The 27,903-nt window shown below is 44.3% G+C and overlaps 1 pseudogene; it reads left to right on the top strand.

The window, feature by feature from the left end:
* Positions 1 to 27,903, top strand: part of LOC139000669 (lysine-specific demethylase 5D-like) — a 75,842-nt pseudogene that overhangs the window by 35,049 nt on the left and 12,890 nt on the right.

Here is a 27,903-nt window from a genome sequence, read left to right as displayed (position 1 = left end):
AGAATTTTTAGCAATCCAAGTAAAGAGTTTTTATATTTTAACTGAGTCAGTTTTCACTCATTGTGATTACTGATAATTTGCACACATTCTTCCCTATCTCCCCTTAATTTCCCATTTTTTAAGGATTTCGGGTTTTTTTGGGCCATTTTTTCCCCCAATTCCATCGTTAATTACCCCTTAGGTTAGTAATTACATATATCTATATCTACACTAATAAAAGAGAAACATGGTAATTAGCATATGACCGCTACCCTTCCCATTGGCTAATCAGCATATCCTTATGCAAATTAACTGTCAGCCAAGATGGCAGCCGGCTAATCAGCATATCCTTATGCAAATTAACTGTCAGCCAAGATGGCAGCCGGCAGCCATGCACTGAAGTGAACAGGGAGGCTTGCTTTCTCCAGTGACTGGGGACTCCAACGTTCCCCACCTCACTTGCCGGCCTCTCAGCTGCAACTCTAAGCAACTATGTTGCAAATATAGAAGCTAAACAAAACCCCAGAAACCGGCTTTCAGTCAGCCGGGCTTCAGCCAGCCTGACTGCAACATTGTATCAAATACAGAAGGTAAAGGTCAGAAACCTGCTTTCAGCAGCGAGGCCTCAGAGCTAAAGCTGGCCCAGAATAGAAAAAGAAAAAAAGGAGTGGTTGGGAGCTTCAGTCTGAAAACGGCCCTTAGCCCCTCACCCAGACTGGCCAAGCACCCCAGTGGGGACCCCCATCCTGATCCAGGACACCCTTCAGAACAAACCAGCCAGCCCCCACCCATGCACCAGGCCTTTATTCTATATAGTAAAAGGGTAATATGCCTCCCGGCACCAGGATCAGCGGAGCAGCGAGGCTCCCAGCACCGGCATCAGCATGACAGGGGACAGTGCCCAAACCCCCTGATCGCATTGCGGCTCTGTGTGTGACAAGGGGCGGGGCCACAATCTCCCTATCAGCCCTGCTCTGTTCGTGACAGGGGAAGGCGCCCCAACCCCCTGATCAGCCCTGCTCTGTGCCTGATAGGGGGGAGCTCCCCAATCCCCTGATCCACCCTGCTCTGTGTGTGACAGGGTAGAGCCATAACCTCTCCATTGGCCCTGCCCTGAGTGTGACAGGGTGCAGTGCCCCAACCCCCTGATCGGCCCTGCTCTGTGTGTGACAGGGGGCGGTTCCCCAACCCCTGATCGGCCCTACTCTGTGAGTGACAGGGAGGAGCTCCCCAACCCCCTTATCGACCGGAATGTCAGAGAAGGGGGTAACGGTTTTCCCTCGTGGACCTCAGCGGGTCGAATCCTTTTCAAGACCTTCTCCCAAGTGGAGGGATCCCAAATGGGGGCCTCGATTAACCACAGATTGGACTGTAATAGATACTTCCAATGAGATTGGAGTTCCTTTTCAGAGACCTTAAATCGCCTGCTCTACAGTAAGGCGTGGAGCGCGTGCGCTTGTGGCGCTCTCGCCTAAGGGGGAAAGTTTCCCATTTTACTGTAGAGGGTCACTCACCCATCCAGCCATTCCGGTGGCCCCAGTTTCGGGCGCCAGCTAAAGCAGGGGGTCTCTCGGGGGTGAGGATGATGGAGAGCCCCAAAGCACTTGGGTGTCTGCATGCATGACTCTGGGGACCAGGTTCAGTGACGCAGATGTTTTAGTGTATAACTACAGGTGTATATATAGCATGAGGGGACCAATCAGAGGGAGACACGTTGCTATGGGTGACCAATCAGAGGGAGACACGTTGCTATAGGCGACCAATCAGAGGGACACACTTTGCTATAGGCGACCAATGGCTGAAAGGCTGGGGTACTGTGCACATGGCTCTAGGAGTTAGTTTAGGCGGGTGTTGCTACTTCCTGGTGTGTCGAGGAAGCATGTCATGGTGGAGTGTGCTCACACCATTGCATCAGCCGCAGAGCTGAGACATACTTTCCGAGCTCTACTACACCTGTTGGCCTTCTGCATGTCCATTTTGGAGAAGTGTCTACTTAGGTCCTTTGCCAATTTTTCTTAATTGTTTTATTGCTTAAAGTATTACAAAGGGTATTACATATGTCTCCTTTTTCCCCCCGCCCTTGACAATCTCCTGGCCTCCCTACCCCCAGTGTCTTCTGTCCATTGGTTATGCTTATATGCATGCATATGAGTCCTTCGGTTGTTTTGATTTGCATCTCTCGGATGATTAGTGACTTTGAGCATGTTTTCATATGTCTCTTGGCTTTCTGAATTTCCTCTTCTGAAAGGTGTCTCTAGATCCTTTGCCCATTTTTTCCACTGTGCCAAACCGGTTAGAGCTTTTGCCCATTTTTTTGATTGGATTGTTTATCTTCCTTTTGTTAAGTTGTACCTGTTCCCTATAAATTTTGGAGATTAGGCCCTTATCAGATATGACGTTGGCAAATATGTTTTCCCACGAAGTGGGTTTTCTTGTTGTTTTGTTGATGGTTTCTTTTGCTGTGCAGAAGCTTTTTATTTTGATGTAGTCCAATTTGTTCATTTTCTCTTTAGTTTCAACTGCCCTAGGAGCTGTATCAGTGAAGAAATTGCTTCGGCATATGTCTGAGATTTTTTTGCCTTTGGATTCTTCTAGTATTTTTATGGTTTCCCGTCGTATATTTAAGTCCTTTATCCTTTTTGAGTTTATTTTTGTGTATGGTGTGAGATTGTGGTCTAGTTTCATATTCTTGCATGTATCTGTCCAATTCTCCCAACACCATTTATTGAAGAGACTATCTTGACTCCACTGTATGTTCTTGCCTCCTTTGTGAAATATTAATTGAGCATATTGGTTCAGGCCGATTTCTGGGCTCTCTATTCTATTCCATTGATTTATATGTCTGTTCTTGTGCCAGTACCAGGCAGTTTTGAGAACAGTGGCTTTGTAATACATCTTGATATCTGGTATTGAGATCCCACCTACTTTGTTCTTTCTCAGGATTGATGCAGCTATTCGGGCTCGTTTTTTGTTCCAGATGAATTTTTGGAGAGTTTGTTTTAGATCTGTGAAATATGCTGTTGGTATTTTAATGGGAAGTGCATTGAATTTATAGATTGCTTTGGGCAGTATGGACATTTTAATGATGTTGATTCTACCAATCCAAGAACATGGTATGTTCTTCCATCTGTTTATGTTTTCCTCTATCTCTTTTTTCAACGTCCTGTAGTTTTCTAAGTAGAGGTCTTTTACCTCTTTAGTTAAGTTTATTCCTAGGTAGCTTAATTTTTTTGGTGCAATAGTAAATGGGATTGCTTTTTTAGTCTCTCTTTCTGCAAGTTCACTATTGGTGTATAGAAATGCCATAGATTTCTTGGCATTAATTCTGTATCCTGCTACATTGCCAAATTCAGGTATTAAGTCTAGTAGTTTTTTTATGGAGTCTTTAGGGTTTTCTATGTATAATATCATGTCATCTGCAAATAAGGACGGTTTTACTTCCTCTTTTCCAATTTGGATGCCTTTTATTTCTTCTTCTTGTCTAATTTCAATGGCTAATACTTCCAGGACTATGTTGAACAGGAGTGGTGAGAGTGGGCATCCCTGTCTTGTTCCTGTTCTTAGAAAAAATGGTGTTAGTTTTTGTCCATTGAGAATGATGTTGGCTGTGGGCCTGACATATATGTCTTTTATTATTTGAGGTATGATCCTTCTACTCTCATGTTGCTTACAGTTTTTATCAAAAATAGGTGTTGGATTTTATCAAATAAAATCAATTGGTATGACTATGTGTTTTTTTTCTTTCAATTTGTTTATGTGATGTATTACATTTATTGATTTGCGGATATTGTACCATCTTTGCATCCCTGGGATAAATCCTACTTGTTCATAGTGTATGATCTTTCTGATGTACTGCTGGATTCTATTTGCTAAGATTTTGTTGAGGATTTTGGCATCTATGTTCATGAGGGATATTGGCCTGTAATTCTCTTTCATTGTGTTGTCTTTACCTGGTTTTGGTATTAGGGTGATGCTGGCTTCATAGAATGAGTTTAGGCTCTCCTGTCTCTTGAATTTTTTGTAGTAGTCTGAGGTGATAGGTTTTAGTTCTTCCTTGAATGTTTGGTACAACTCCCCTGTGTAGCCATCTGGTCTTGGGCTTTTGTTTGCTGGAAGCTTTTTGATGACTGCTTCAATTTCTTCCATAGTTATTGGCCTTTTGATATTTTTAGATTCTTCCTTATTGAGTTTTGGAATGTTGTATTTTTCTAGGAATATGTTCACTTCCTCATGGTTGTCTAGTTTGTTGGAGTAGAGTTGTCCATAGTATTAACAATCATTTGTATTTCTGTGGGGTCTGTTGTTATTTCGCCTCTATCATTTCTGATTTTGTTTATTTGGGTCCTATCTCTCTGCTTCTTGGTGAGCCTGGCTAGAGGTTCATCAACCTTGTTTATATTTTCAAAGAACAAGCTCTTGGTTTCATTGATTTTCTGTATTGTTTTTTTGGTCTCTATGTCATTTATTTCTGCTCTAAACTTTATTATTTCCTTCCCTCTGCTCACTCTGGGTTTTTCTTTTTGCTGTCTTTCTGATTCTTTGAGTTGTAGTTTTAGATGATTTACTACCATTTTTTCTTGTTTTTTGAGATAGGCCTGTAGAGCTATAAACTTCCCTCTCAGGACTGCTTTCATTGTCCCATAGGTTTTGGATTGTTGTGTTTTCATTATCATTAGTGTCCAGGATGTTTTTAATTTCTTCTTTGATTTCATTGGTAACCCCAATCAATATTTAATAACATGCTATTCAGCTTCCAATTGTTTGAGTATATTGGGTAGTTTTTATTTCAGTTAATTTCTATTATTATGCCATCGTGGTCTGAGAAGATGCTTGGTATGATTTCATTCTTCTTGAATTTGGGAAGACTTTGTTTGTGACCCAATATGTGGTCTATTTTTTAATGTGCCTTATGAGCACTTGAGTAGAATGTATATTCCATGGCTTTGTGGTGAAGTGTTCTGACAATGTCAATTAAGTCCATCTGACCTAGTGAATCATTTAGGATTGCTGTTTCTTTGCTGATTCTTTGTCTAGAGGATTTATCCAGTGATGTCTGGGGTGTATTAAAGTCCCCCACTATGATTGTATTGGTGTCGATCTCTCCTTTGATATCTTCCAGGAGTTTTTTTTTATGTATTTGGGTGCTCCTTCATTGGGTGCATATATGTTTACCAGGGTTATATCTTCTTGTTGTATTGATCCCTTTAGTATTATGAAGTGGCCTTCCTTATCTCTTGCTATGGTCTCTACTTTGAGGTCTATTTTGTCCAGTATAAGTATTGCTATCCCAGCTTTCTTTTCATTTCCATTTGCCTGAAAGATATTTTTCATCCTTTCACTTTCAGTCTGTGTGAGTCTCTTCTTCTGAGGTGGGTCTCTTGTAGACAGCAAATGTATGGGTCATGTTTTTTTATCCATTCAGCCACTCGATGTCTTTAGGTTGGAGCATTTAGTCCGTTTACATTTAAAGTTATTATTGAAAGGTACTTGTTTGTAGCCATTTCTTATTTTGTGTGGCTGTTTTCTTTCTGAGCTTTTTATTTCTTCTTTTTACACCAGTCCCTTTAGCATTTCTTGCATTGCTGGCTTGGTGGTTATAAACTCCCTTAGCCTTTTTTTGTCTGTGAAGCTTCTTATTTCCCCTTCAATTTTGATTGATAATCTTGCTGGATAGAATATTCTTGGATTCAGTCCTTTGCTTTGCATCACTTTTAAATTTCCATCCATTCTTTTCTGGCCTGATATATTTCTGTTGAGAAATCATTTGATAATCTAATGGGAGATCCCTTGTATGTGACTTTCTGTCTCTCTATTGCAGCCTTTAAGATTCTCTCTTTGTCCTGAACATTTGCCATGGGAATTATGATGTGACTTGGTGTGGGTCTTTTTGTGTTCACCTTGTTTGTGACTCTCTGTCCCTGTGTGATTTTTTCTTCCCCACCTCTAGGAATTTTTCTGATATTATTTCTTCAAATAGGTTTTCTAAGTCTTGTTCCTCTTTCTGTTGTTCTGGCACCCCTATTATTTGTATGTTATTTGTTTCATGTTGTCCCATATCTCCCTTAGGCTCTCCTCCTGTCTTTTAATTTTTGTCTCCAATTGCTGTCCAGTTTGTGTGTGTTTTGTTTCCCTGTCTTCTAATTCGCTAATTCGGTCCTCCGCTTCTCCTAGTCTATGGTTGAAGCTTTCAATGGTGTTTATTATTGCAGCTATATTACTCTTCATTTCTTTCTAATTCTCACATAATTTATTGATTTTTTCATCTGTTTCTTCTTGCTTCTTGCATAAGTTGTTGGTTTTTTCCTCCATCCAGTTTATGCATTCTAGGACCCTAAATCTCAATTCTTTTTCTGTCATGCTGCATGCCTTGGTTTCACTTAGCTGCTTTTCTGGCGAGTCCCCCTTTTCTTTTCTTTGGGGGTTTCTTTGTCTACCCATGTTATATCTCACTGACATATCTAGATGTTGAGTCATTCAGTGGCTGCTCCCTGGGTGGCACTGGCTCCTCAGGCTGTGGTTGCTCTTCAGATGATTGTTGTAGCAGCTGCTCCTCAGTTGGCAGCAGCTCCTGTGGTGGGTGCTGTTCACCACTGTGGTGGCTTCTCTGGATGGTGGGTGGAGGCTTCACACACAGCTGCTGTTTCTCAGACTGAGGGTGTGGTGAACAGGAGGCTGCTGTTCCTTGAATCCCTATGCCCATTTTTAATTGTGTTGCTTGTCTTTTTTTTATTAAGTTGTATGAGTTTCACATAATTTTGGAAGTTAACCCCTTATTAGATGTATCATTGGCAAATATGTTCTCCCATGCAATGGGCTCTCTTGTTATTTTGTTGATGGTTTCTTTTGCTGTGCAGAAGTTTTTTTTTTATTTTGATGTATTCCCATTTATTAAATTTATCCTTAGCTTACATTGTTCTAGGAGATGTATCCATAAAGATATTTCTACAAGTGATGTATGAAATTTTGCTGCTAATGGCTTTTGGTTGGATTTTGATGTGTTCACATCTTACATTTAAGTCTTTTGGTCATTTTGAGTTTATTTTTTTGTGTGGTGTAAGTTGGTGGTTAAGTTTAATTTTTTTGCTTGTATCTGTCCCATTTTCCCAACAGCATTTATTGAAAAGACTGTCTTGACTCCAGTGTAAGTTCTTTCCTCCTTTGTCAAATATTAATTGAGCATAAAGGCTTTTGTGATTTCTTGGTTCTCTGTTCTATTCCATTGATCTATATGTCTGTTCTTGTGCCAGTACCCGGCAGTTTTGAGAACAGTGGCTTTGTAATATAGCTTGATATCTGGTATTGAGATCCCACCTACTTTGTTGTTCTTCCTCAGGATTGTTGCAACTATTCGGGTTTTTGGAGGCCAGGCTGGGTGGTGTTGACACTAGGCTCCTCATTGCAACAGTTCTCACCTTCAACATCAACACCCTTTTTAAATAAAAACTCTAAATAATATGGGATTAAAAGAATCATACTTCAACATAATAAAACACATATACCAAACTTATACCCAACATCACACTCTATAGGCGAAAACTAAAACCATTTCCCCTGAGAAACAGGGACAAGACAAGGTGGCACATTTTTACCACTCCTGTTCAATATAGTACTGGAAATGCTAGTGATAGGGATCAGACAAGGAAAGGTAATAAAAGGCATCCAAATTGGTGAAGAAGTAAAACTGACATTATTTGAAAGTGACATGATACAGTACATAGAAAACCCTAAAGACGCCATAAAAAAACTTGCTGGTTTTAATAAATAAATTCGGCAGTGTAGTTGGATGCAAAGTTAACCAGAAATCTATTGCATTTTTATACACCATATAGAGGCCTGATGCATGAAAATTCATGCAATCGGGAGGTACCTCAGCCTTGCGTTCTCGCCATCTGGGAACCCTCAAGGGAGGTCCACCTGTTGGCTTAGGCCCACTCTCCAGGGATCAAGCCTAAGCTGGTAGTCAGACATCCCTCTGGCAGCCTGGGAGCCCTTGGGGGATGTCTGACTAACGGCTTAGGACAGGGAGCAAGCCTAAGCCATTAGCCAGACATCCTTAGTGCTGTCATGAGGAGGCTCCCACTACTGCTGCTGTGCTGGCCAGCCATAAGCTATGGCTGAGCAGCGCTTCCCCTGTGGAAGTGCACTGACCACCAGGAGGCAGCACCTGCATTGAGCATCTGCCCCTTGGTGTTTATTGCATGTCATAGCAACCGGTCGTTCTAGTTGTTTGCTGTTAGGGGCAATTGTCACATTACCCTTTTATTATATAGCGGATTGAGCTCTCAGATAGGGAAACTAAACAAACAATCCCATTTACCATTGCAAAAAATATTAAGATACTTTTGAATAAACTTAACCAAGAAGGTAAAAGATCTGTATTTGGGAAAACTACAGGACATTGAAAAAATAGAGGAAGACATAAACAAATGGAAGAATATACCCTGTTAATGGATTGGTATAATCAGTGTCATTAAAATGTCCATACTACCCAAAGCAATCTATAAATTTAATGTAACCCCCATTAAAATACCAATGGCATATTTCACAGATCTAGAACAAACTCTCCAAAAATTCATCTGGAATAAAGAAAGACCCTGAATATCTGTAGCAATTCTGAGAAAGAAGAACAAAGTTGGAGGGCTCACAATGCTAGATAACAAGCTGTATTAACAAGCCATAGTTCTCAAAAACAGCCTGGTTCTGTCACAAGAGCAGCATCTAGACCAATGGAACAGAATAGAGAACCCAGAAATTGGCACATGAATGCTCAATTGTGCATTCTTATTATTTTTTTGCTCAAATTGGATAGATACTTTTTTTTATCATTTTACATTTTCATGTTTCATATAGATTTTGTCACATGAATAGCTTTTGTTTATTGTTTACCCTTCTTGAAACCCCGATTTTTTTGTGTGTGCTATTTTTATTTCCATAGTAAATTATTACAAAATTTTGCAAGTTGAGATATTAAATGTTGTTTATTTGACAAAAAAAAAATTGTGATCCTTTACCTTTATTCTTAAAAAAGGTCTTTTGCTGGCTATGTACAAATCTGATTTGGGAGTTACTTTCTTTCAGAACATTAAAAATACTTAGCATATTCTTTGAGACATTAACTGTACTTATTACATTAATTTATATGTAATTTAATCTGTTTTTCTTATTGCTATAAGATCTCTTCTGGCTAATTACAAATGTTTTTGGTATTGTGTTTCTCAAATCTGAGGATCCAACTTTCTTCAATTCTAGAAAATTCTTGGGCATTGACCCTTCCAATATAACTTCTTTTTATCTTAAATCTTTCTTGTTATCATGAAATGCAATAATCTTATGTTCTTATTCTAACTTCATCTTCATGATTCTTAATCTGTTTTATATTTTCTTTTGTTCTCTTGTTCCTGTATTTTCATTAATTTATTAGAAGTAATTTTAAAATTTACCAATTTTCTTAAAAGTTTATTACTTTTGGACCACTTTTAGTCTTCAGATTTCTAATATTAATTGTATATTTTTATATTTAGAATTACTGGTTATGAGTTTTCTGGTCAAGATTAAGGAAAATTTTCTTCCTGCAGCTTTTGCTGTTTTGTTTTTTAATATATTGATAAGTTTATGTCTATACTCTTATTGGTTGTGTTTAAATAGTTTGATGATTTCTCAAAAATTTTTCAGTCATTTCATTCCCACCAATCATATTTTCTGCTAAATGATTGAGGACACAATTCAAAACTCTAATCCACGTTTTACTTGGCATGTTTTTGTGTGTATTCTGGTTCCAATTTCTCTGATGACAGGTTATGGATCAGAACTCTCAGTAGCATTTGGTTTGTTTTGTTCTCTTACAGAAGCAGAAAGTATATTGACTTTATGTTTAGAGATTTCTTTCCTCTACATTCTTCAGTTTCAGTAAAATTAACTTGTTTGACAGTAAAATTAATGTTTAATGTTATAACTTTAGGTTTAGGTCTCTAATACCTAAAATTTTATCGTCTACCTTAAGTTTTGGCCAGTAAAACTATTAATGATCCAAGTCACACATTAGTTTTAGAACTTTTATTTTTAAAACACTTTAATTTTTTAGGTTCTATCCTTTTAAATATTTCTTCCACTTTGTGGTTCTTTATGATTTCTCTCAATAGTTAACTACAATCCTATATAATAAAAGAGAAACATGCAAATTAACCATCACTTCATTACTCCACTACACCCACCAACCAATCAGTGACTATGCAAATCAACCCATCAAAGATGGAGGTGAATTTTCATATGCAGGTGCAGAGTGAAGGCTGAAGACAACTGTAGATGGTAGTGGTCACAGAGCTGGAGCAAGCAGGAGGCTTGGGTTGCTCCCAGCAATGAAGGAAGTTAAGCTTCCTGCTGGCCCTGGGTTCTGCTCAAGGCCTCCAGCTTAAGGTCTCTGGCTCAAGTCCTCTGCTCAAGGAGGGCCTGGGGGCCTGGGTTTCCAGGAGAGAAGCCAAGCCTTGCTGCCAGGTTTGGACCAAAGGCCTGGGTCCTGGGTGCCAGAGGAAAACTGATGCCAGCAGCCAGGGGAAGGAAGGCCTATTGTGTGAATCTTTGTGCAATGGGCCACTAGTGTAATATAAAATTGAAATTATATATATTAAGTACTTAGGAATTTTGGGGTGGATTTTCAGTAATACAATTGATAAGTACAGTCCTGTCATTTTTCTAGTTTTTATATTCAGGTATTTTATTTCCTCTGACTGTTTTGGCTGTTGCTTCTAAAACAATAGCAGAAAATGAAATTGTTTTTAATGGTGTCTGTTAAGCAATGAATATAATGGATATGTTTTATATTAAAGTTTCATTTATTTAAACCATTTTTACATGTTGTTGTTTTTAATTAGAAATGGATCCATTATTCAGATAGCATTCACTGTTAACTTTTATTTATTCCATAGTTTTGTTTAATTTGATTGTTTATGTCATTCTGTATAAGTCTGTCTTAGTTTTCCTTTCTTTATCTAATACCAAACCTTTCCTACTCTTTCAAATCTCTGAACTGACAGTATGTGACCAGTGGTTGGAACCTGAATGTGATGCCAGTGCTGGATCAGTCTGTTCTTTGCCATATCAATGCAGACATCTCAGGCATGGAGGTTCCCTGGTTGTATGTTGGCATGGTTCTCTGAGCATTTTGTTGGCATATTGAGGATCACTGGAGTTACTTCATCAAATACCTACGCTGGTGAGCAGGTTCCAATAGCTGGGTTGGACCTCAAGATTCACTTTATATGTCCAAACTTTTATGTCTTCTCTTTACCTGAACAGAGGCAAGCCAAAGACCTGGTATGGGGTGCCCTCATTGGCAGCAGAACATTTGGAGGAGGTGATAAAGAGATTGACACCTGAGTTGTTTGATAGCCAGCCTGACATTCTACATCAACTTGTTACCCTGATGAATCCCAATACCCTCATGGCCTATCGTGTTCCTGTGAGTACAGGAAATAAAGGGCAAAAGGAACTTAATCCTGCTCAAGTGTGGGGAAGGAATGAGGAAGATCTTGTTTGAGGAAATAAAGTTATATGCATTTTGATGTTGAGACTAGGCCAGGGGTGGGCAAACTTTTTGACTCGACGGCCACAATGGGTTCTTAAACTAGACCGGAGGGCCGGAACAAAAGCATGGATGGAGTGTTTGTGTGAACTAATATAAATTCAAAGTAAACATCATTACATAAAAGGGTACGGTCTTTTTTTTTTTTTTAGTTTTATTCATTTCAAATGGGCCGGATCTGGCCTGTGGGCCGTAGTTTGCCCACGGCTGGACTAGGCTCACTCTCATATCTCTTTCCCTGTGTTAGTGTGAAGTTGAAAACCTATACAGATTATTTGTATATCATAACAAGGAAAAGAAAGGAAAGTTGAGATAATTTATTTAATAACATAAAAGCTCAAACATGGATTTTCCCTTTTAATCTGCCTTTCAGTCTAGAATTGGTCTTCTGTTTATCTACACTAATAAAAGAGAAACATGGTAATTAGTGTATGACCACTACCCTTCCCATTGGCTAATCAGCATATCCTTATGCAAATTAACTGTCAGCCAAGATGGCGGCCGGCAGCCAGGCAGCTGGATGCGAACATGAGGCTTGCTTCTTCCAGTGAGTGCAGACTCCAAAGTTCCCCGCCTGCCTTGCCGGCCTCTGAGCTGGCAGTTTAAAACATTGTTACAAATATAGAAGCTAAATAAAACCCCAGAAACCAGTTTTCAGCCAGCCTGGATCTCAGAGCTGTAGTTATACATTGTTTCGATTATAGAACGCAAACAAACCAGATACTTGCTTTCAGCAGTGGAAGCCTCAGAGCTAAAGCTGGCCCAGAATAAAAAAAGAAAAAAAGGAGTGGTTGGGAGCTTCAATCAACAACCGCCAGCCTGAAAGCAGCCCTCAGCCCCTCACCCAGACTGGCCAGGAACCGCAATGGGGACCCCCACCCTGAAGGGTATGTGACCAGCTGCAAACAATCATCATCCCCTCATCCAGGCAGGCCAGGCACCCCAGTGGGGACCCCCCACCCTGATCCAGGACACCCTTCAGGGCAAACCAGCCATCCCCCAGGCCTCTATCCTATATAGTAAAAGGGTAATATGCCTCCCAGCACCGGGATCAGTGGAGCCGCGAGATGTCCTGGCACCAGATCAGCGTGACAGGGGGCAGCGCCCAAACCCCCTGATCACCCTGTGTCTCTGTCTGTGACAGGGTGCGGTGCCCCAACCCCCGTACCACCACAGGCCCTGCTCTGTGACAGGGTAGAGCCATAACCTCCCCATTGACCCTGCCCTGAGTGTGAGAGTGGCGGTGCCCCAACCCCCTGATCGGCCCTGCTCTGTGTGTGACAGGGGGCAGCACCCCAACCCCCAACCCCCACGGGCCCTGCTCTGTGTGTAACGGGGTAGAACCATAACCTTCCCATCGGCCCTGCCCTGAGTGTGACAGTGGCGGTGCCCCAAACCCCTGATCCGCCCTGCTCTGTGTGTGACAGGGGGCGGTGCCCTAACTCCCCTATCAGCCCTACTCTGTGTGTGACAGGGGGGAGCTCCCCAACCCCCTGATGGGCCCTGCTTTGTGAGTGACAGGGGGCAGTGCCCAACCCCCTGATGGGCCCTGCTCTGTGCATGACAGGGGACGGGGCCCCAACTCCCCAATCAGCCCTGCTCTGAGCCCGACCAGGGACAGCACCTAGGGATTGGGCCTGCCCTCTGCCACCCAGGAGCAGGCCTAAGCCAGCAGGCCGTTATCTCCTAAGGCATCCCAAACTGCGAGAGGGCACAGGCCGGGCTGAGGGACCTCCCCTCACCCCCCGAGTGCACAAATTTTTGTGCACCGGGCCTCTAGTCTACACTAATAAAAGAGAAACATGGTAATTAGCATATGACCGCTACCCTTCCCATTGGCTAATCAGCATATCCTTATGCAAATTAACTGTCAGCCAAGATGGCGGCTGGCAGCCATGCACTGAAGCGAACAGGGAGGCTTGCTTGCTCCAGTGACGGCGAACTCCAATGTTCCCCGCCTCACTTGCCAGCCTCTCAGCTGCAACTCTAAGCAACTATGTTGCAAATATAGAAGCTAAACAAAACCCCAGAAACCTGCATTAGTCAGCCAGGCTTCAGCCAGCCGGACCGCAACATTGTATCAAATACAGAAGGAAAAACAAAGGCCAGAAACCGGCTTTCAGCAGCTGAGGCCTCAGAGCTAAAGCTGGCCCAGAATTAAAAAAAAAAAAAGAAAGAAAAAAAGGAGTGGTTGGGAGCTTCAGTCAACCCACCAGCCTGAAAACGGCCCTCAGCCCCTCACCCAGACTGGCCAGGCACCCCAGTGGGGACCCCCACCCTGATCCAGGACACCCTTCAGGGCAAACCAGCTGGCCCCCACCCGTGCACCAGGCCTCTATTCTTTTTTTTTTTAATATATTTTATTGATTTTTTATAGAGAGGAAGGGAGAGAGATAGAGAGTTAGAAACATCGGTGAGAGAAACATCGATCAGCTGCCTCCTGCACATCTCCTACTGGGGATGTGCCCGCAACCCAGGTACATGCCCTTGACCGGAATCGAACCTGGGACCTTTCAGTCCGCAAGCCGATGCTCTATCCACTGAGCCAAACTGGTTTCAGCAGGCCTCTATTCTATATAGTAAAAGGGTAATATGCCTCCCAGCACCAGGATCAGTGTAACAGGGGGCAGCACCCAAACCCCCTGATCACCCTGCGGCTCTGTGTGTGACAGGGGGTGCGGCCACAACCTCCCCATCTGCCCTGCTCTGTTCGTGACAGGGGAAGGCGCCCCAACCCCCTGATAAGCCCTGCTCTGTGCCTGATAGGGGGGAGCTCCCCAATCCCCTGATCGCCCTGCGGCTCTGTGTGTGACAGGGTGCGGCGCCCCAACCCGCCCCCACCCCACAGGCCCTGCTCTGTGTGTGACAGGGTAGAGCCATAACCTCTCCATCGGCCCTACCCTGAGTGTGACAGTGGTGGCGCCCAACCCCCTGATTGTCCCTACTCTGTGGGTGATAGAGGGTGGCGCCCCAACCCCCCTCCACGGGCCTTGCTCTGTGTGTAACGGGGTAGAGCCATAACCTCCCCTGCCCTGAGTGTGACAAGGTGCAGCTCCCCAACCCCCTGATCCGCCCTGCTCTGTGTGTGACAGGGGGCGGTGCCCCAACTCCCCTATCGGCCGTACTCTGCGCATGACAGGGGGGAACTCCCTAACCCCCTGATTGACCCTGCTCTGTGTGTGACAGGGTACGGAGCCCCAACCCCCCTTGATGGCCCTGCTCTGTGAGTGACAGGGGGTGGTGCTGTAACCTTCCCATCAACCCTGCCTTGAGTGTGACAGGGGGCGGTGCCCCAACCCCCCAATCGGTCCTACCCTGAGCGTGACTGAGGGTGGCATCGCAACCTCCTGATCCGCCCTGCTCTGTGCATGACAGGGGGCGGCACCCCAACTCCCCAATTGGCCCTGCTCTGAGCCTGACCAGGGGCTGCACCTAGGGATTGAGCGTGCCCTCTGCCACCCGGGAGCAGGCCTAAGCCAGCAGGTCGTTATCTCCTGAGGGGTCCCAGACTGCGAGAGGGCACAGGCCGGGCTGGGGGACCCCCCTGCCCCTCCCCGAGTGCACAAATTTTTGTGCACTGGGCCTCTAGTATCTATATAAATAAAAATGTAAAGGTTCGTTTGTTCAAAATCTTAAATCTCCAAAAGTTCTTCACTGATTGCTTTGAAATTTTGACACAATATTGAATTCCAATATGCGCGTGTTTTTATATACCTATATTCCTACTATTACATAGATGTCACATCTGTGACAGGTAAAAACATGCTCTTTTTGAAAAGCAGCGCCATCTGTTGGACGTAAAAGCAACAAATGCTATGCTAAATATTTTACAATTCCATTTCTATGTTTCTGTTTACAATTATAAATTGTAGATAAAATTGTCTAAAAATATGCGTGTCTAGCTGCAAAACGTTCAATCAGCTGAGATATTCTCACATCAATTGCTGAAAAAGTGCTGGTTGACCTGACCTCAGAACTAATTTCATTGCCTCATAACCTGAAATTTAGTGATGTTAAAAGAAGAATTGGTTGAAAAAGTATTTCCCAATATTCAAACCAATTAAAAGAATCACGATTGGCTGAGTGAACGAGCTATTCTAATTTTTTTTTGAATGAGCTATTCTTGCGGCCAAGAACAAAGACATCTACAAACTTAAAAATATTATTCAGTCTAACAGTCAAAGCGGCGAGGCAGTCACAAGTCCATCGACACTGTTGTGGAAGCAGATGAAGCAGTTAATTATCCAACAGAATTTTTTAATTCACTCGGTCTGCCAGGGATGCCACCACACATACTTCAATTGAAAATCGGTGTGCCAGTTATCATGTTGCAAAATATCATCCAGCCAAAGCTTTGCAACAGCACATGGCTTGCAGTAAAAAAAATAATGAGCAATGTCGTAGGAGCAGCCATCTGGACAGGCCCTTTCAAAGGTGAAGATGTCCTCATTCCTCTCATTCCTATGATTCCAACTGATATGCCATTTCAATTAAGAAATTGCAATTCCCAATTTGATTGGCATTTGCGATCACCATCAACAAAGCTCAGGGTCAATCTTTAGAATTGTGCAGTTTAGATCTAGACACGGATTGCTTCTCACATGGACAATTATATGTTGTGTGTTCTAGAGTCGGCAAACCAGACAATCTCTATATCTGCACAGACAATGGAACAACAAAATATGGTATCCCCATAAGCATTGTGAAATTAAATATATTAGAAACGTGCACTTTCTCTTTTCTTTCTTTTCCATTTAACCAGACTGAGCCACAGCAACGCGTGGCCGGGTACAGATAGTTATAACATATAAATTCTAATTTCATAAAGTCATGGGAGTCTGTGAGTGGTTTCAGACTAGAGAATTTCCAGGATAGACTTATATCAGCCAGTTTTGCAAAAGAGAGTGAATAAGCCCTAATGTCTATAAGAAAACTAACATACACTATGCAACACACTGTACTTTTTCTTTTATGAACTTCTTTAAGGTCTGTGCTAATCTCTGCTCAACTTTTTATCACTTTTATGTCCACTTCCCTTAGACTTTCCATTTGTGCAAATTGGACTTGGCATCTGCAAGGCTCCCTTTTGTTTATGAAATTTTATGAGTTTTTATTTGCATTTTTAACTTCTTTCCTTAACACCATGGGGATATTGCCCATGCCGGTTTTCTCAGTGGCTAGAGTGTTAGTCCTTGGACCAAAAGGGTTTGAGACTTGATTCCTGGTGAAGGGCATGCACCTCCTTTGTAGGTTCAATCACTGGCATTAGCAGGAGCCAACCAATTAATATCTCTCTCTCGTGTTGATGTTTCTCTCTTTCCCCCTTGCCCTTATTATCTCAATAAAACATAAGCTTTTGAATATTGATGATAGTGAAATCATATAAGAACCGAGATATACCATTTGTCTTGCCTCATGATTTTTGTTCACAGTTTTTTTCCCTCTCACATATATTCAACACACAAACATATTCAGGACTAGAATTTGTATATTTTGTCTAGACTACCTAATTTGGTGTTATTCACTGTTCTCTTTATTTATTTTACTACTATCTATATAGTAAAAAGCCAGTGGACAGAATGCCGGAACGACCAAGAGACTGGTCACCAGGCAGTGCATAGATGGGTCCTGTGAGGGCGGCAGGACTCTGGGTCCTGTGGTGGCGGTGGTGGGACTCTGGGTCTCGTGCAATTTCATGCACTGAGCCTCTAGTAAGGTTAATAATATCCCACATTTTTTTGAATCTTTACCATACCAGAGAGGATATTTTTTCCATTGATTTTTAGAGAGCAGGAGAAGGAGAAGCCAGGGGACTGGAGAGAAACATCAATGTGAGAGAGATATCAATTGGTTGCCTCCTGCTCACGCTCCTATTGGGACTAAGAACTAAACCTGCAAACAAGGTGTGTGCCCTTAACCAGGTATCAAACCTCAGATCCTTTTTGTCCTCTGACTGATGCTGTAACCACTGGGCAAAACTGGCCAGGGCGATATTCTCATCCTATATAATAAAAGCCTCGGTGGCATCATGCCCTCACACTACATCATCACAAGATAGCTGCCACAAGACGGTTGCATACACAGCAGAGGCGGGGCCTGGCGTCCGCTCCACATGGTAAGGTCTGGGGGTCCCATGGCTCTGTGCAGCATAGAGGAGGCCAGTCCTGGCATCTCTGCCACCTTGCATGGAGGAGGTGGGTCACAGCAGGGGTGGGCAGTTGGGGGTGATTAGGCCAACAGGGAAGGGCAGTTGGGGGCGGTCAAGCCAGCAGGGCAGGACAGTTGGGAGACATCAGGGCGGCAGGGGATCAGTTAGGTGTCAATCAGTCTGGCAAAGGAGTGGTTAGGGTACAATCAGGCTGGCGCACAGAGGCGATTAGGGGCAATCAGGCAGGCAGGCCAGGCAAGCGGTTAGGAGCCAGCAGTCTCGGATTGTGAGAGGACTGCTGGTTTAGGCCCGTTCCTGCAGTCAGACATCCCCCGAGGGATCCCAGATTGGAGAGGGTGCAGGCAGGGTTGAGGGACACCCCGCACCCTGTGAACAAATTTTGTGCACTGTGCCTCTAGTTTTTATATATTATCTTTATAATTTGAGTATTTTGTCATTGTTTTACTTAAGTGTTCATCAATTTTTGTTCATTATTATAGGGAGCTAGATTTTGGTTTTTTGATTGTTGTTTTACTTTTGTACTTTTCATTTGTCTTCTTCCTGAATTAACCATTTTATCAAAATGTAATGCCCTTTTAAATTTCATAATAACTTAATTTAAAACTTAATAACTTAAGTTTTTACTCAAAATAATTGGCTCAGCTGGCTAACTCAGTTGGTTAGAGTATTTTCACGATATGCCTGTCAGGTAGCATGCAAGAATCAACCAATGAATCTATATACTGCATATAGAAGCCTAAGCGACTAGTCAACTGAATGATTGAACAACTGGTCAACCGGTCGCTATGATGCACACTGAACACCAGGGGCAGACACTCAACGCAGGATCTGTGCCCTAGTGGTTAGTGCACTCCCACAGCAGGAGCGCTGCTCAGCTGACTGACAGGCACCAGATACTGGGCTCACGGCTGGCAAGCGCAGCTGTGGTGGCATAAGCCTTTCCCACTCCCAAGGCTGTGCACTACCAAGCTGCAGCAGGCACAGTGGGGCTGAGATGAATGGGAGCAGTGCCTGGCCCAGGCTCGGGCTCCTCACCGACTGGTTGCCATTTCGCACACTACAACATCTCTCAGGCCAAAACCGGCAGTCAGACCTTCCTTGAATGGTCCCTGATTGTGACAGGGAGCAGGATAGGCTGAGGATCCCCACCAGTGCATGTGCACCAGGCCTCAAGTATATAAATAAGTGGTCCAACAAATCAAGTTTAATTTTGAAGTTATATAACTGTTAATAAGGAAGAACTTCTTTCATTGTTTTCTGCATGTCATATCTTTTTATTCTTCAGTTCTTCCATTTTTTCTTTGTGATGAAGTGGGTTATTCTAGTGTTCTGGTTTAATGTTTATCTTTACTATATATTTCATTATTTTCCTAGTTATTCTCATGTTACAATTACTCTTTTATTTTATAACAATTGAGTTTGAATTAATAACAACTTACCTTTAATAGTAAGTTTAAAAAACACAAATTTTCCTATTTAGCTCTGTACCTCTTCCTTTATATTTTTACTAGAGGCTCCATACAAATTTGTGCACAGTTGGGCCCCTCAACCTGGCCTGCAGGATTGGGCCAAAACCGGCTTTCGGACATCCCTTGAGAGTTCCTGGATTGCAAGAGGGCACAAGCCAAGTCAAGGGACCTCATCAGTGCATGATCGGGGCCAGGGAGGGACATGGTAGGTTGGCCAGCGGGGAGGGATCATGGGAGGACTCCAGGGCATGTCTGGCCTGTCTCGCTCAGTCCCAATCAGCTGGAACCCAGCAACAGCAACAAGCTATCCTATCAGTCAGAATTTCTGCCCCCCTGGTGGTCAGTGCATGACATAACAAGTGGTTGAGCAGCCTTAGTATGTCATTAGCATATTACACTTTGATTGGTTGAATGGACAACCACACACTTAGCATTTTAGCCTTTTATTATATAGGATAGGATGTAACAATCACATCTTCATACATTGTTTGCCCACCATCATAGTTTCATAATTACTGTTTGTTTCGTGCACTTTTCAATTATGAAGAAAATAAGAAGGTCATAAAATATTCAATTTTGGCTTTTATATTTGGGCAACTTTACTAGTGTTTTCCCTTTGTATGGCTTCTAGTTATCCTCTAGTGTCATTTCAGTCTGAAGGACTTCCTACAGCACTTTTTTTTTTTTTGTAATTGACTTTAAAGAAAGAGAGGAAGGGTAAGAGAGAAAGAGAAACACTGATCTGTTGTTCCACTTATTTATGTATTCATTGATAGATTCTTGTATATGCCCTGACTAGAGATCAAACTTGCAACCTTGGAGTATTGGGACTATACTCTAACCAATTAAGCTCTATCTGGACAGGGCCTTACAGAATTTTATATAGAACTACAGGCTCGGTGCACAAATTTATGCATAGGTGGGTATGGGCCTGGATGCTATTGGCCCTCTGGGCAGGTAGTGGAACACCCTGATCTAATTAGCATATTACCCTTTTAGTAGTAAAGATAGATTATATAGGATAGGTGTCCCTCAGTCCGGCCTGCACCCTCTCACAATCCAGGACCAATGGCTCCTGACCACTTGCCTGGCTGCCTAAAGCCCCCAACTGCCTTCCCCTGCTGGCCTGATCTCACCCTCAACTGCCCTTTCCTGCTGGCTTGATCTCGCCTCCAACTTCCCTCCCTTGCTGGCCTGATCTCGCCCCCAACTGCCCTCCCCTACTGGCCTGATCTCTCCCCCAAACTGCCCTCCCCTGCTGGCCTTATTGCCCCTGACTGCCTCTGCCTTGGCCCCCACCACCATGGCTTTGTCTAGAAGGAAGTTGGACATCTGGAAGATGGGCGGTTGACCTGATCTAATTAGCATATTACCCTTTTAGTAGTAAAGATAGATTATATAGGATAGGATTGCTTAAATGAGGGGGAAAGCCTTTTTCAGCAGGAGGAGATGCTCTTGGCAGACAAAAAACAACAACACATAAGCCCTAGGCATCCATTGGCTCCTCGCAGTTGATCCAGATTTGGTTCTGGTTCTGATTGGTCAGTTTCTATTGCAGTCACCGTCCAAAGCTCTGCCTCCTAGGCAGCCATTGACTCCTCTGGGAAATCCAGAATGGCCCCACCTTTATGTCAGCCTTTCAGGCACTACCCCAGTCCACTACCAGGTGTATCTCTGTCCTCTCTGAGAAGCAGCACCTCAGATGTGTGCTGTTGGCAATTTTGAATTCTCACCCCTGATCTAACTTTACAGTGTGAGCTCAATTAAGACAAACATTTTTCTTGTTCACTCATAGACTCTAGCTGTGTCTATGCATCTAATGCTAGCACTGCATGGTCACTGTCTCTTTATTTATATAGACTAGAGACCCAGTGCACAAAAATTTGTGCACTTGTGGGGGGGGGGGGGCTGTGGAGAGGGAGTCCCTCAGCCCAGCCTGTGCCCTCTCGCAGTCTGGGACCCCTCGGGAGATAATGACCTGCTGGCTTAGGCCTGCTACCGGGTGGCAGAGGGCAGGCCCAATCCCTAGGTGCAGCCCCTGGTCAGGCTCAGAGCAGGGCTGATTGGGGAGTTGGGACACCACCCCGTCATGCACAGAGCAGGGCAGAACAGGAGGTTGCCATGCCACCCCTAGCCCTGCTCAGGGTAGGGCTGATTGGGGGGTTGGGGCACTGCCCTCTGTCACACTCAAGGCAGGGTCAATGGGGAGGTAATAGCTCTCATGGGGGTTGGGGAGCTGCCCCCTGTCACACACAGAACAGGGCCTATCAGGGGGTTGAGGAGCTCCCCCCTGTCACCCACGGAGCAGGGCTGATCGGGGGTTCGGGCGCCGCCACTGTCACACTCAGGGAAGGGCCGATAGGGAGGTTATAGCTCTACCCCTTCACACACAGAGCAGGGCCCGTGGGGGGGAGGGCGGGTTGGGGCGCCACACCCTGTCACACACAGAGCAGGGCCGATCAGGGGCTTGGGGCACCTTCCCTTGTCATAAACAGAGCAGGCCAGATAGGGAGGTTGTGGCCCCACCCCCTGTCACACACAGAGCCACAGAGCGATCAGGGGGTTTGGTTGCTGCCCCCTGTCATACTGATCCCAGTGCCGGGAGGCCTCACAGCTCTGCTGATTCTGGTGCTTGGAGGCGTATTACCCTTTTACTATATAGGATAGAGGCCTGGTGCACCGGTGGGGCCAGCTGGTTTGCCCTGAAGGGTGTCCTAGATCAGGGTGGGGTACCCACAGGGGCCTGGCCAGCCTGGATGAGGGGATGATGGCTGTTTGCAACTGGTCACACCCCCTTCAGGGTGGGGGTCCCTACTGGGGTGCCTGGCCAGTCTGGGTGAGGGGCTGAGGGCCATTTTCAGGCTGGAGGTGACTGAAGCTCCCAACCTGTCCTTTTTTTTTTTTTATTCTGGGCCAGCTTTAGCTCTGAGGCTTGGCTGCAGCTCTGAGGCCTCAGCTGCTGAAAGCAGGTATCTGGTTTGTTTGGGTTCTATAATTGTAACACTGTTGCGGTCCTGCTCACTCCAGCTCTGAGGTCCCAGCTGGCTGAAAGCAGGGATCTGCATTTGTTCTATAATTGAAACAATGTTGCAGTCCTGCAGGCTGAAGCCTGGCTGGCTGAAAGGAGGTTTCTGGGGTTTTGTTTAGCTTCTATATTTGTAACAATGTTTCTTAAACTGCAAGCTCAGCGGCCGGCAAGGCAGGCGGGGAACGTTGGCTTCCTCCGTCACTGAAGCAAGCAAGACTACTGTTCGCTTCAAGCTGCCTGGCTGCTGGCCGCCATCTTGGTTGGCAGTTAATTTGCATATCACCCTGATTAGCCAATGGGAAGGGTAGCGGAGGTACAGCTAATTACCATGTTTCTCTATTATTAGATAGGACTAGAAGCCCGAAGTGTGAAATTCTGCAAGAGTATACCTGCCTTTCCCTGGCCACCGACACTGGCTCCCTCTGGCACCTGGATCCAGCCACCAGCAGATACCTCGGAACAGGGCTTCTCTCTGGAAGGACATCTGGAATGAAGTCCAGTCTAATTAGCATATTCCACTTTTATTATTATAGACTAAAGTCCCAGTGCACTAATTTGTGCACCTTGAAATGGGGGCTGTGAGGCTGCAGTGGGCACAAGGGCGGGTCGTGTCCCATTTTCCACGACCCCATCCAGGTCCTCCCGTCACAATTCCTAGTCCCCTCTCTGCTGGCAGCCCCACTCCTGCTGCCGCTGCTCCAACATGTGACAGCACTGTTCCTTCTTGCACCCGCTGACAGCACAAAGTGATTGGGGCCAGCACGCGCAGTGGGTGCAAGTGGCGGCTGATACCCCAATCACCCCTCAGAAGCAGAGGGAGGTGGAGAAGCCCTGAGAGGTAATCAGGACCAGCAACCACCATTTGCACCAGCTGACTACACTGAGTAATCAGGCCAGCAGGAATGAGTACCAAGTGGTGCACAGGAGCAATTATCAGTAACCGCCAGAGGCTTACCCTAATGACAGTGACCAGCACCCCACCTTGTTCTGGCGCCCCCACTCACCAGCCTTTCTGATTGTTTGGTTTTAAAGGTCATTTAGGCTTATATATATATACTAGAGACCTGGTGCACAAAAATTTGTGCACTTGGCGGGGAGGGAGGGTCCCTCAGCCCGGCCTGTGCCCTCTCGCAGTCTGGGACCCCTCGGGAGATAACGACCTGCTGGCTTAGGCCTGCTACCGGGTGGCAGACGGCAGGCCCAATCCCTAGGTGCAGCCCCTGATCAGCTCACAGCAGGACCGATTGGGGAGTTGGGGCGCCACCCCCTGTCATGCACAGAGCAGGGCAGATCAGGAGGTTGCAATGCCACCCCTAGTCATGCTCAGGTAGAGCCGATTAGGGGGTTGGGGCACCGCCCTCTGTCACACTCAAGGCAGGGTCAATGGGGAGGTTGTGGTGACACCCCCTGTCACGCACAGAGCAGGGCCCATCATGGGGGTTGGGGCTCCGTACCCTGTCACGCACAGAGCAGGGCCAATCAGGGGGTTGAGGAGTTCCCCCCTCTCACACACAGAGTTGGGCTGATCGGGGAGTTGGGGCACCGCCCCCTGTCACACACAGAGCAGGGTCTGTGGGGCAGGGGGTGTTGGGGTGCTGCCCTCTATCACCCACAGAGCAGGGACGATCAGGGGGCTGGGGCACCACACCCTGTCACACACAGAGCAGGGCCTATCAGGGGGTTGAGGAACTCCCCCCTGTCACACACAGAGCAGCGCTGATCAGGGGGTTGGGGTGCCTTCCCCTGTCACAAACAGAGCAGGCCGGATAGGGAGGTTGTGGCCCCACCCCCTGTCACACACAGAGCCACAGGGCAATCAGGGGGTTTGGTCGCTGTCCCCTGTCATGCTGATCCCGGTGCCAGAAGGCCTCGCAGCTCCGCTGATTCCGGTGCTGGGAGGCATATTACCCTTTTACTATATAGGATAGAGGCCTGATGCATGGGTGGGGGCCGGCTGGTTTGCCCTGAAGGGTGTCCTGGATCAGGGGGGGGTCCCCACTGGGGTGCCTGTCCAGCCTGGATTAGGGCATGATGGCTGTTTGCATCTGGTCACACCCCCCTCAGGGTAGGGGTCCCCATTGGGGTGCCCGGCCAGTCTGAGTGAGGGGCTGAGGGCCGTTTTCAGGCTGGCAGTGACTGAAGTTCCCAACCTGTCCTTTTTTTCTTTTCTTTTTTTTTATTCTGGACCAGCTTTAGCTCTGAGGCTTGGCTGCAGCTCTGAGGCCTCGGCTGCTGAAAGCAGGTATCTGGTTTGTTTGGGTTCTATAATCGAAACACTGTTTCAACTCCAGCTCTGAGATCCCGGCTGGCTGAAAGCAGGTTTCTGGGGTTTTGTTTAGCTTCTATATTTGTAACAATGTTTCAAACTGCAAGCTCGGAGGCCACCAGCCGGAGGTGGGGAATGTTGGCTTCCTCCGCCACTGAAGCAAGCAAGCCTCCTGTTCGCTTCTAGCTGCCTGGCTGCTGGCCGCCATCTTGGTTGGCAGTTAATTTGCATATCGCCCTGATTAGCCAATGGGAAGGGTAGCGGAAATATGGCTAATTACCATGTTTCTCTATTATTAAATAGGATATATAGATATTTACAGCAGACAAAATCCCTAAGGGTTTCTCCTTCCTTTTCACTACTTAAAATATGTTATCCCAATGCCTTCTGCCATCCCTGATTGCTGAGAAATCTTTGGGTTATCTTATTAAGGGCTTACTAATTTGATTAATTGCTTCTCTTTTGCTGTTCTCAATATTCTCTGGCTTTAGTTTTTGACAATTTGATTATACTATCTTTACCTGGATTTTAGGTTTGTAGATGTATAGATTCATTCTTTCCTAAAATTTGGTAATTGTTTAGCCTTTATTTATTTAGGTATTCTTTCTTCCCCTTTATCTCTCTCTTCTTTCTCTTTTAGTCCCATTTCGTATATATTATTTACTTTATGGCACCCTATAGGTCTTTCAGGGCCTCTTTATTTTCCTATATTCTCTTTTTGCTCTTCTTCTCAAACTGGATAATGCCAATTGACCTATTTTAAAGCCCACCAGTTCTTTTGCTTTTCCACCTTTATTAAAATTGGCTAGTGAATTTCACTTCAATTGTGGTAGTTTTTAGCTTTCAGAATACTTTTCTTAGGCCTTTTTCTAATTGTTATATCTTTATTTGGAATTCTCTTCTTGTGGAGCATCATTCTGTTTTTTATTGTTCTTTCCAGGTTTTGAGCCTATTCAAGAGTTTATTTTCTGTTTTTGTTGAGAAAGTCCAATGTTTGGGCTATCAGGGATAGTTTTATTGAATATATCATACATTCTTGTTTCTTTGTATGTCTCCTAGTTTTTCATAAAAACTGAATATTTGAGTATTATGTTATACAACTCATGTCTACCCACAATACCCAGTTCTGGTTGGTGCTGATTTTTGTGTAGTAGTCATAGTTTGTTTAGTTGAAAGATTACCAGAGTGGGAACTTAGGGTCTTCTCATGTCTTTTTCTAGCCTTTTTAATTTCCCCTAACAAGTGGGAGCTTTTTCAGAACACTTAATAACCCCACCTCCAAATATTTCTGTACCGTTCCTTTTTATTCTGAGGCATTTCAGAATTTCTGTTGTTTGCCTAGTCTCTCCTCTTACCACAAGTAGCTGTACTGTGGCTAATACATTTGACTTTATATACTTTCAACAAACAGAGCCTGTGAATCCACTTGTGTACTGGGGAAACTCTCAGGCAGGTGAAATAATACACATGTCCTCACTTTTTTGAAATAAGGCCCACATTGTACTCTGACACCAATAATCTGTATCAGGATCTTACACTGCTCTTGCCATTGTAGCTGCTGAGAATGCATTGGAGGGGTTGTAGACAGGCTGAAATAATTACAGCACAAGGCTCTTTTACCAAAATTTAGAGGTTACTTTTTTGCTGTTTTGTTTTTTTCTATTAAATGTTCTCCTGGTATTTATAGTTTGTGATTCTACTACACAGTATTGAAAATACTTTTGTTTCTGGTGGGGATAGATCCTCATCCCTACCTGTTGCTTGTCGGAGTGGAATTCTTGCAATATTCCAAGAAAAAGAATTTTTTGATGCAAGTAGGAGTGATTTTGTGTGGAATTAAACCCTGGATTTCAAAGGTCCCCCTTTCCTCAGTCCTGCCATAGGTGTAGCTATGGCTTTCATTGTAAGGCTAGAATTAGAGCCAATGTCCAAAGTCTCTGTTCCATGTCAGGTTATAGTCCAGTCCAACATTGGGCTTGTTTAGTTTGTTTTTCATCAGTCCATTGCATGTTGCATCTGCCTGGCCATAGGCCACACCGGCAAATAAAAGAGAGACAAGAGTCACAAGAACAACAGAGAGAACTCCTTTGTTTACGGGACTACATATTCCCAAATTTTCATGGGTTTACAGTGGCTACATCCACTCTGGCCAGTGATATCTGTCCCCAGATATAACTGTCTAATACTTTTCCTATGTCACCACAGCTTCCCTGGGTATGCAACTATCTCCTTTTTGTTTGACCCTTTTCCCTGTGATCTGCAGGGCATAGGTTGGTGGTCCCTGAGGAGTGTGAGGTTGCAGCTTCCTGGTCAAATTGCATAAATCACCATGCTTATAATTTCTGGTCTTCTCTTTGTTCCTTTACTTTATTAATAACTAGCTAATTACAAAGGTATCATGTTGATCTTTTCTTCCAATTTAACCATTGGTTTAGTACAGGGATGAAATTTTGGAGTTTACCTTTCATTATTTCTGGTGGCAGTTTCTAACTTTTTGAATTTATATTTCTCAATTAATTGAAGAAATTCAAATTTTTTTCTCATATTTATGGTTCGCTTACATTTAGTTCTTGTATTGCACATTCTTTTTCTTTGTACTTTTCTCTAAGTATTGCTTTAAAAAAATCCTCTCCCAAAGAAATGTTTATTGATTTTAGAGAGAGATGAAGGGGGAGAGGGAAAAACATAAATTGGTTGTTTCCCATTTTTGCTCTGAGTGAGAATTGAACCCACAAACGTTTTGGTATACAGGACAGTGTTCTAACCAACTGAATTACCAGTCCATGGCTTGTAATATTACTTTTAACCTCACGTTCTCATTTTCTATTTTAAAGCACGTACATGAATATAGAGCTTATGTCTCTTCCTTTCCCTACACCTGTAAGAAGACTCCCAGGCAATCTTAAGCCTACATGCCATTAGTCCTGACTCAAACCCCTTTCTCTCTTTTCTTAGGTTGTTCCCACAAACCAGTGTGCAGGAGAATTTGTTATTATTTTCCCTCAGGCTTACCACAGTGGTTTTAACCAAGGCTACAACTTTGCTGAGGCTGTCAACTTTTGCACTGCTGACTGGGTGAGTTAAGAATATGGTGGGCTTAGAGTGGACAGACACAAGGATTAAAGGTAGAGGTCACTGTGGAGCATCTAAGCACTGACTCCCAGCTAGCACAGGGTATTAAATTACTTACAGCTACCAGCTGGACGCCAATGTATTGAACACTACCACCAGCTCCAGTGCTACTGTGTCTTCTCCCATGAGAAGCTCATCTGCAAGATGGCTGCCTTTCCAGAGAAGTTGGACCTGAATCTGGCTAGGGCTGTGCACAAGGAGATGTTCATAATGGTGCAGGAGGAGCGACGTTTACGAAAGGCTTTGTTGGAGAAGGTGGGTGGGTAGTGGGTACAGGGCTTA

The sequence above is a fragment of the Myotis yumanensis genome, unplaced genomic scaffold (genome assembly GCF_028538775.1).
Source record: "Myotis yumanensis isolate MYYU_CA2020_CCGP unplaced genomic scaffold, mMyoYum1.0.hap1 SCAF_24, whole genome shotgun sequence".
NCBI classification, from domain to species: domain Eukaryota; kingdom Metazoa; phylum Chordata; class Mammalia; order Chiroptera; family Vespertilionidae; genus Myotis; species Myotis yumanensis.
Note: the sequence above shows the minus strand (reverse complement) of the source record. Positions and strands in the feature narration are given on the sequence as shown.